General features: G+C 46.6%; 1 pseudogene; it reads right to left on the reverse strand.

Annotated features, from left to right (window-relative positions):
• Window positions 1–7,294: 7,294 nt before the first annotated feature.
• LOC146870707 (E3 SUMO-protein ligase KIAA1586-like) lies at window positions 7,295–9,651 on the reverse strand (annotated as a pseudogene).
• Window positions 9,652–10,014: the final 363 nt, after the last annotated feature.

The raw sequence follows: 10,014 nt of genomic DNA on the forward strand, positions 1-10,014 counted from the left end.
AAGTACAGTATTGTGGATTTTTATCATTTGTGGTCTTGTGATAAGTCTATATAAAGAATACTTATTTTTAATATAAAACTTGTGTGGTGTCCATCTGTAGTGTTGTCACTTGGTTACTGTATGTGTTCACAAATGCTTTACACACTGCCTCTGAGATAAGCCTGTCTGCTCGTGCCAAGCTACCAAGGGGGTGAGCAGGGGTTATTTTAGGAGTGTACCCCCTGACCCTGACTAGACGCAAGGGTCCCTAGTTGTCAAAGGTACCTACCTCTTCCAACTAGATACCCCCAAATCTAACAGAGGGGCTTATGGTCTGTCTGAACAATGAAGTGAGTGCCAAATAAGTATAGCCTCAACTTCTTCAGAGCCCAAACCACAGCAAAAGCCTCCCTCTCAATGGCTGACCAATGATTCTCTCCGGGGGTCAGCCTTCTGCTAATAAAAGCTACTGGCTGATCCTGACCTTCATCATTCAAGTGTGATAACACAGCCCCAACCCCCAACTCAGATGCATCTGTTTGAACAATGAATTCTTTGGAGTAGTTAAGACTTTGCAGAATGGGAGCACTGCACATGGCCTGCTTTAGGTCATCAAATGCCTTTTGACAGCTGACTGTCCACTGAACTTTCTTGGGCATTTTCTTAGACGTTAGGTCATTCAAGGGGGTCACTATGGATCCATAACCTTTGGCAAATCTTCTATAGTACACAGTCAGGCCCAAGAAAGCTCTTACCTGAGTCTGGGTGGTTGGAGCAACCCGGTCCATTATGGTCTGGATTTTGTTCTGTAATGGTTGAACCTGGCTTCCACCCACAAGGTGGCCCAGGTACACAACCTGACTCTGCCCTATCTGGCACGTAGTGGCTTTGATAGTTAGGCCTGCTTTTTGCAGGGCCTCCAAAACATTCCTCAGGTGGACCAGGTGATCCACTGGTCTGACTTGGAGTCAGAGAGAACATATGTCTAAACTGGCTGATAACTTTTCTGCAGTCAGTTTGTTGCTGGACAGTGAGGCTGCCTGCCAAGGCTACACCATCTACTGATCCATCATCAGGGTTCTGAGAGAGCAGGTCAGGGAGTGGGTCACTCTCTTCCTCCTGTCCCTTATCAGTTGCCATGAGCAAGCCCATGTCAGCCCTGTCGAAATGTGGCTTGAGCCTGTTGACATGGAGCACCCTATGGGGGCTCCTGGGAGTTCCTAGGTCCACCAGGTAGGTGACCTTTCCCTTCTGCTCAAGTATTGTATGGGGGCCACTCCATTTGTCTTGGAGGGCTGCTCGGGCCACAGGCTCCAACACCCATACCTTCTGCCCTGGCTGGTAAACAGTCAGCACAGCTTTTTGGTCATGCCAGGCCTTTTGTAATTCCTGGCTAGCCTCAAGGTTTTTAGTTGCCTTCTTCATGTACTCAGCCATCCTGGAGCGGAGACCAAGTACATAGTCCACAATATCCTGTTTAGGGGGTTTGAGAGGTAACTCCCATCTCTCCTTCACCAGACACAATGGACCCCTAACTGGATGTCCAAACAGAAGCTCAAATGGGCTGTAACCAACCCCCTTCTGTGGAACCTCTCTGTAGGCAAAGAGAAGTCAGGGCAAAAGTATGTCCCATCTGTGCCTAAGCTTTTCTGGGAGACCTTTAATCATGCCCTTTAAGGTTTTGTTGAATCTCTCAACTAAACCATTGCATTGTGGGTGATAGGGTGTGGTGAATTTATAATTCATTCCACACTCCTTCCACATAGCAGTCAAGTAACTTGACATGAAGTTTGCCTCTCTGTCTGATACTACAGCCTTAAGGAAACCCACTCTGGAAAGGATTCTATGTAGGGCGCTTGCCACCACAGGAGCTGTAGTGGTCCTAAGGGGAATGGCTTCTGGGTACCTAGTGGCATGGTCCACCACCACCAGTATAAACCTATGCCCAGATGCTGTCTGAGGATCCATGGGACCAACTATGTCAATCCCAACCCTCTCAAAGGGAACCCCCACCACAGGTAGTGGTATCAGAGGGGTCTTTGTTGTACCACCTGCCTTGTAAATGTAAATGTAAATGTATGTGTCTTGTAAAGCGCACTGCTGCCCTGAGGCGTCGTGGCGCTGTAGACCGCTGGGGAACCCGTCCTGGCTATCCCTGTGAGATGGTCCCTCCTGGGTATTTCCAAGGTGAAACCAGGCATCCCCGGCGAATGTGGGGGGCCATTGTGGAGATGAGGCAAGCTAATGCCCAGAGTTGCCGAGTGTGTTCCTGGTTAGAGTAGGTACCGAGGCGAGAATTATCGAGTCCGTTTTGACCCTGGTCCACGACCCTGCCGCGTCGGGAATTGAACCCTGGTCCCTGGCCGATTCTCTGCTTGCGGATCTGCCGCCTCTAACCAGTGAGCCACACCTCTCCACCTCTCCGCCTTCCCACTGGCTTGGCAGGTGACACAGGAGCGACAAAACTCTTTGGTGTCTTCAGACATGTGGGGCCAATGAAAGTGAGGGACAATTCTGTCCCAAGTCTTGTTTTGGCCCAGGTGATCTGCTAAGGGAATATCATGGGCTAGTGTTAATAGGAAGCCCCTAAACTTCAGAGGTATAACCAACCTCATGGAGGCACCAGGCTTGGGGTCTCTACTCTCTGAGTACAGGAGTCCATTATCCCAATATATCTTATGGGTTCCACTAGAATTCCCAGCAGCCTCATCAGCAGCTTGCTTTCTGAGGGGTTCAAGAGAAGGGCAACTCAGCTGCTCCTGGCTCAGATCTGCCCTGGATGGGCCACCTGGCCCCAAGAACTCAACCTGATCAGGTTCAAGCTCATCTGGGACAGTTCCTTCTTCAGGCCTGAGATCATCTGCTTCAAGAGACTGATCTGCTTCCTGAGTCGGGGAAGACACTGCCTTACCCCTGCTGTTCCTTTTCTTGAGAGGCTCCTGGTCCATTCTTCCAGGATCCAGGGCCTGTTCAGCTTTTGACATTTTTGACTGTGACCTGGTCACAGCAAACACATGTGCAGGGATTCCCAACATTTCTGCATGAGTCCTGAGCTCCACTTCAGCCCAAGCTGAAGTTTCCAAATCATTGCCAAGCAAGCATTCAACAGGGAGGTCTGCACTTACCACAACTTTCTTAAGGCCAGTTACCCCTCCCCAGGAGAAATTAACAACTGCCAAGGAATGGTCTGTCCTGACATTGCTAGCATTGGTCACTTGGTACATCTCACCAAGTATGATCTGCTCAGGAGCCACAAGATCTATTATCACCACTGTGGCACTTGCTCCTGTGTCCCTGAATGCCAAAGCCTCTTTTCCATTGATTAAAGGCTGCTGTCTGTATTTGCCCACATTACTGGGACTCAAAAAGGAAGACATATCCATGCCTCCATCAGTACAGCCTGAGTTGGAACTCTGACTAGGCCAGAGTCCATCTCAGAACCCAGGGTTAACCCTACTACACCCTTATTCTGAGTACCACCACTTGGAGCTAGACAAGGGGGAACAGTTGCCTTAGGGGCAATGGTGGCTGGAGTTGAGTCTTTGGACTTGATACAATCACTTGTCCAATGGGTTTACATATTTTACACCATGGTTTCTTTTGGCCCTTTCCTTTGTTAAATTGGGACTCCCCACCAGATGCAGATTTTTGGGGCCCTTGAGAAGACTTCTGGTCCTCACCCTTATCAGAGTTTTTGGAATCCTGCTTCTTGGAATCACCACCTTGGTTCTGAACCTTCTGCCTCACCCTGGTTCTGACCCATTTGTCTGCCTTCTGACCCAATTCTTGGGGAGAGGTCAGATCAGAGTCCACCAGGTACTGATGCAACAGCTGATTTTGACAAATATTAAGGATCTGCTCCCTCATAATCAAATTGTACAATCCTTTAAAATCACACACTTTACTGCCAAGTAACCAGCCCTCCAGAGCCTTAGTTGCACAATATACAAAGTCAACCCAGTCTTGAGTCTGTGCTTTTTGGGTATCTCTGAACTTCAACCTGTAATGTGGTTAGGCCAAACCCATGTATCAGTGCACTCTTCAAGGCTTTGTAATTGTCAGCATCCTCTTCTCTAACAGTGAGGAGCTTGCCTCTACCTTTGTCTACAAAGGAGAGCCACAGGATTGCTGCCCACTGTTCCTGAGGGACCATCTGTAATATACAGGCCCTTTCCAGTGCAGTTATCCATTTGTGGATGTCATCCCCACTCTGGTAGGGAGGGACAATCTTGTTCAGGTTCCTATGGTCATGAGTATGTTCTCTACCTCTAGGTACACTGTTGCTGCCACCATGGGGCTCTAGCCCCCATCTTTGTGAAGTTCTCCGGAGCTCCAGGGATTCCCTATCTAGTGCTAACTGCTCTCTCTTGATCCTAAGCTTAGCTTTCTCAAACTCAAGCAGTCTACACTTTCTCTCATAAGAGGACTCTCACTGGTGAGGGAAAATGGTCCTATGAGAGACAGAGGTCCCTACAGATGCACCAGAATGATTGGACTCCAGAGAAGGAGATCTTGATCTTCATGGCCCATCACAAACCCTTCTAGGTGGGGTATGGAGAGGGCCAATGAGGCCTTCTTCCTCACCTTCAGGATGGATTGGATTTTCCAGGTTAGAATCATCTTGATCCTCCTGGTCAGCTTCAGAGTCCTGGTCATAGGTCACAGGTGTTGTCACCTCTTGGCCTTTCCTCTTCACCCAACCTGCCTGCCTCATCAGACCCTGGGGTCTTTCTGGGATCATCCAACAGTAAAGCCTCCATGAGGCGTTGAGTGTTTGCACTCCTCCCTGTCTTCAACTTCCTAGCTGTACACATGTTTCTCAATTCCACGAATGTGAGATGGTCATACTTGGATGACAAGGAGCCACTGGCTTCAGGTCTTGAAGACATACTAGTGTAGTGAGGTGTTCCACCTACCTAACCTAGTGGGAGCTACTAGACTCTCTTGAGTTGGGGAAAAGGGGTGTGCTGGTCCCTTTGCTAACCCAACTCCAAGTTCAGTAGTACTTTATTACTAGACTTGATTTATATGTACCTATGTACCTATAGTAGTTTTCAATTAGTTACTCAAAGAGATTATACGGTAAAGCAATAGCAAGCTTGAATCCAACCGCTGCACACCAATGTGAGAAGTTGGCCTGGCATATGCTGTCCACTAGTTATAGTGGCCACCTTGCACCAGTCCAAACGACCCTTATTGATGATAGGTTTAAAGACAACCTTAATTGAAAGCTATCCTACTGGTAGTTATGGAGAGTAGCCGTCATGCTAAGTCTTGACGGAGTGTAAAGCAGCTAGGTTCACCAGATTATAACCTCTTGAATTACTAAATGAAAGGAGAACCACATAAGGTATATATAAAATATATGTATTTATTTCTAAACACTCACTACTAATCTCTTTATGAGATTAGAGTCCAAGATACACAATAATACAGTTCTAAAACGACAGTAATAAGCACAATATACAATGGGTCCTGGGGCGGACCAAACCAAATATTAAGAAAGTGGTATAAGAACCACGACTTGACTAGACACAGTGCCTAGAGCACATAGAATCACTGGGACCCCCAGGAACCACCCAATGTAGGGACACAGGAGACCCACGGGGGACACGTGCAGTGTGAAAACACAGGCACGAGCCTCGTACTATTCTATGGGAAATTCGCTGTTGGAATTTTAGAAGTTAAGGACACTTAAGAGTGGACTTTGAGCAAACCCCTTTAGACTTAGGGGGTTCTTGGGCCAGCATCCATGGGAGCACCGGAGTACTCAAGTTACCTCACCCAGGGAAGCCGGGTGCATAGGTGTCAAATGGTGTTGGGAATCGTTGTTGATTTCAATGGCGATCTGCTGCAAAGTGCTGCTGTCGGGAAGAGGAAAAGTGTACAGTGTGATCCAAGCCTGGCTCGAAGATCAGAAGAACCTGAAAGCAGAGGGGACAGAGTCTGGGTCACTTGCCAGTGACCAGGGGCACGATAGACGAATGCCCACCAATGTCGGGTGTTTCAGGTGCGAAGAGGTGAAGCTTGACTCTGCAGCCACGAGGACCAGGAGGCATCGGCGACAACCAGGAGCTGGATTTGAGCTGTCCCATGAAGGATGTCGAGTGCTGCAGTGCCGGTGCTCGGATTGAACCCAACAAGACTTGGCAACAGCAACCCACGCAGGAAGAGAAAAGATGCTTCGGTGCGAAACAGCGATGTCCTGGGGACTCCTCAAGCAAAGGAGAGTCAGGGCACGTCTGGAGCAACCAGGTAAGCCCAATTAAAGTAAAGTTGCCTTCACAGGGACCCACTAGTCGACGGACCAGGGATCGCAAAGGTACCTCAAGAGAAAACACAAAGGGCCAGCTCACGGAACACTCGTGGAGTGTAGGCGGTTAGTCTTCAGTGCAATTGCTGCTCGGGTAGGGGCTACAAGTAACCCAAAGCTCAGCTGCAGGAGACATTGGAAAGCTGATGCTTCTGCAAAGTGACGTGGTGCCCAGGTGTTCAGGTTGCATGGTCGCCACGAGGGATCCGGGCCTTAGACTTGCTGTGGGCACTGATCAACCTCTAAGACCACGAAACCCACCTCCTGTGTTGCAAAATTCTTCGGAGTCCGGCGGGAGCTTCAGAGATGCAAACCGGTCAGATGCATCTTAGGTGCCTGCCTTGCAGGCGAGCAACTCCTTTACTCCAAGGGAGATTCTTCAGTCATCTAGTTCAATGTTGATCATCGAAGTTCCAGGATTCAGTATCAGAGTTTCATCCAGGTGTAATCTAAAGTCCAGTAGCCAGGGGTTCCTATCTTATACCCAAGGAAGGGGTTGGACAAACTCTAGGGACCCACCTATGTGAGGGTCAGGAAATTGGGGTGGCTACCAATGTTCCCTCTAATTATTTTCCTCTGTGTGCGACAGTGGAGGGTCTCTGTGCGCTGCAACCATGGCTATGTGCGCCAGGAACCAGACCGCGCGCGTGTGCAGCGCCAAATGTCACTCCAAACGTTTACTTAAAAAAGTGAAAATATGGTGCATTTTCACACATACAGCGCCACGTTAAGGGTCTTAAGGCCGGTTTGCAAATTGGATAAACACGCCATGACATGAATTGGTTACACAGGCAAGTACACTTCAGATTTAGAAAAGAACAAGACTCCAACGGTGGTACCATCATAGGATTTTACTAAATATTCTTAACTGGAGCACTGTTTATTGGGTGGGGAAATGTTGAGAGCCTATACAAAGTCAGATATACACAATAAGTTATAAAATTACATAACATATTTACAATTTGATCTGAAAGCTACTGAGTAATGTTGGGCTATCCCGCCAGAGATAGTTTGTGAAACTGACATCCAGGCAAACATGGACTGTGGGAGAGGGCCGTTCAGACACGTCAAGTGGCATCACTAGATTGGTGACAGGGTTGCTGCTCACGGAGATCCTTGCCATTTTTCCAGTGCTGATAAACTCTATCAAGGTCAACTTTCCCATTCAGGAGGTAGGCCTTTGTCCTCATCAGCATATCCAAATGCTTCTGCTCTAGTCTATTCCCCAATTTACTCTTGATAGTATTCATGAGGCTGAATCCTCGTTCACAATCTGCACTAGATGCTTGAAATGTTGCGCAGACATCAACAAGCTGAGACACCACACTATACTGAGCAGCAATGCGTACAGTAAAATTCACCATGTCTTGAAAGGTGGTAAATAACCCACCCTTTACATGTTCTGCCACCACATATTTATAGTCTCTGTATTGTCGGACAACATCTTCTGGTGTTTCACAATCACCCAGGACCAAGACATTTTTATACTTTTCAACAAGTCTTTGTATATTCTCAGTCTCAAAATCAAAATATGATTGTGTTGCTATTGCCTGGATTTCAAAACCTGCCCATTCTTTCAGTTCATCTTCAGGGAACCTTTTTTGCATATGCTCACAAAGAAGGGAAACAAAAGACAAAATAGGCCCACTGTCAAACTCTTGCCTTTCCTTGTATAACACCATCTTATCTCTTACATTGCTGCTCCTAAAGACAGTGTCCCCCAAACACTGTTCCTTAATTTGGCCAATCTTTGCTCTTGCATACTGTACAGCTTCAACAGTAGTCAAATAACTTTTTTGGAACAGTTTGCACAAAGATGCAAATTCACTCAGAATGTCATTAAGTATTGCAGGGGAAATATGGTAGTTTGAGTCAGATAGCTTTGTGTAACAATATTTAGCAACTGGATCGTTCTCTTCAACTTTCACATGCTCAAAGTACTTAAGAACAGCCTCGTAATTCCGAATTAGTGCACCAACTGCAAAATGCCTTGAAAGCCACCGGACTTCATTCAGTGGTCGAAAAGTGACCGATGCCATTTCATCCAGCTTGGACTTCCTTGCAGGAGATCTGGAGAACACAGTGTAGACAGTCCTCAATAATGTCTCCATCTCTATAATCATTGGAACCCTCTTCCAGGCATCATCACTCCCAAATCTTCTCGATGAGCGACACAATGCTGTTCAACTAGATGGGGAATGGATTGATTAAGGCGAGTAGCAACACCATTATTTTTACCCAGCATCACAGACGCATCCTCAGATGTGAACATGACTATTTTCATGAGGTCCAGTTCATTGGCAGTGTAAAATTCTTTCACAGCAGTAGTGATAGCCTCGGCATTACAACTAGTCAGCTTCACTATGCCCCCAAACAGTGTTTTGTGCTCTGTTGAGGTTACAGGTCGGAACTTGAAGTACAGGATGAGCATTTTTGTAACAGAAATATCAGTGCTCTCATCAATTATCAATGTGTGATACAAAGCGTTACAAAGTTCTGCAATACCTTCACAGTGTATCACGCTATTGATGGCCTCAAGGAACTCAAAGGCATAGTTCAAAGCTAGGTGGTCATGGATGTCTTGTACAGATAACATTGAAGTATTCATCTTGACTGCCAGCAACACATTGTTGATGAGAATCTTTATCTCCTAAGGCAGGGATCTTTGTCGTTCAACTACTTCCATTCTATTTGCTTTGTCAGTGGCAGTTTCTGTCAGCATTGCCCGCACTCCAAAACCAAACCTGGCAGCAGCACTTCTGTTTCTCAATATCACCATGGCAGACTCGTGAACTTTGCTAATTAGATGGTGTTTCAGGTAATCCAGTTTCCAGCCATCACTCCATTTCTTCCCTGTAGAAAAGTCCCCAACAATCTTGGCTTCGGCAAATGCTTTGCAAATCAAGCCCACGTCTGGACTGTATTGAAATAGTTCCCCAAGTCGCACGCGAACCTTGCTTTGTGATTTCTGTGTCTCAGCCTCCACAATTTTTTTCATCCACTCTTCTTTGAATACAAGGCAACATTTCTTCCTTTGTGGTGAAGCATCACACTCTGCAGAAGGTACTGCTTTGCGCTTGAACATATTTGTGATAATTGGGTTTAGTCTGCTATGCCACAAAGCCTGCAAAATAAAGGAACATGGCTAAAGTTGATGCCTATGCTCATGATTGCAATCTGTCACATAGTACTGAGGCATCGCCGGCAAAACGTAGAGTGTAATTATCTGGATTTTTCTGTCCACTGCCCTGCCCTTTCAAACTTAAATGTAGCACTGTCCGTAGAGCCTGCAATAGAAGTAAAGATTGTTTCAGCACATTGTGAATTTGTGATACAGTAATATATCATGTGCACCATAAGGGAACTCTACCAAACAATGACCTGTTGTGCTTATACTCACGTATACCCGTTCAAATGTGTGGGGTACTGTCTGCGAAACCTACAACACAAGACAACATGGGTAAGGTATGTTGTTATACTACAATGCACAAGATGCACCACAGTTTAACTCTTCCAAACAATTACCTGCTCTGCTTGTACTCACGTATGCCTGTTCAAATGTGTAGGGTACTGTCTGCGAAACCTACAACTGAAGAAAACATGGGTAAGGTATGTTGTTATACTACAATACACAAGATGCACCACAGTTTAACTCTATCAAAAAATTACCTGTTTGTTCTGCCGGTACTCACATCTGCCTCTACAACTGTATTTGTAGCACG

Source organism: Triturus cristatus, chromosome 1_1 (genome assembly GCF_964204655.1).
Source record: "Triturus cristatus chromosome 1_1, aTriCri1.1, whole genome shotgun sequence".
Classification (NCBI taxonomy): domain Eukaryota; kingdom Metazoa; phylum Chordata; class Amphibia; order Caudata; family Salamandridae; genus Triturus; species Triturus cristatus.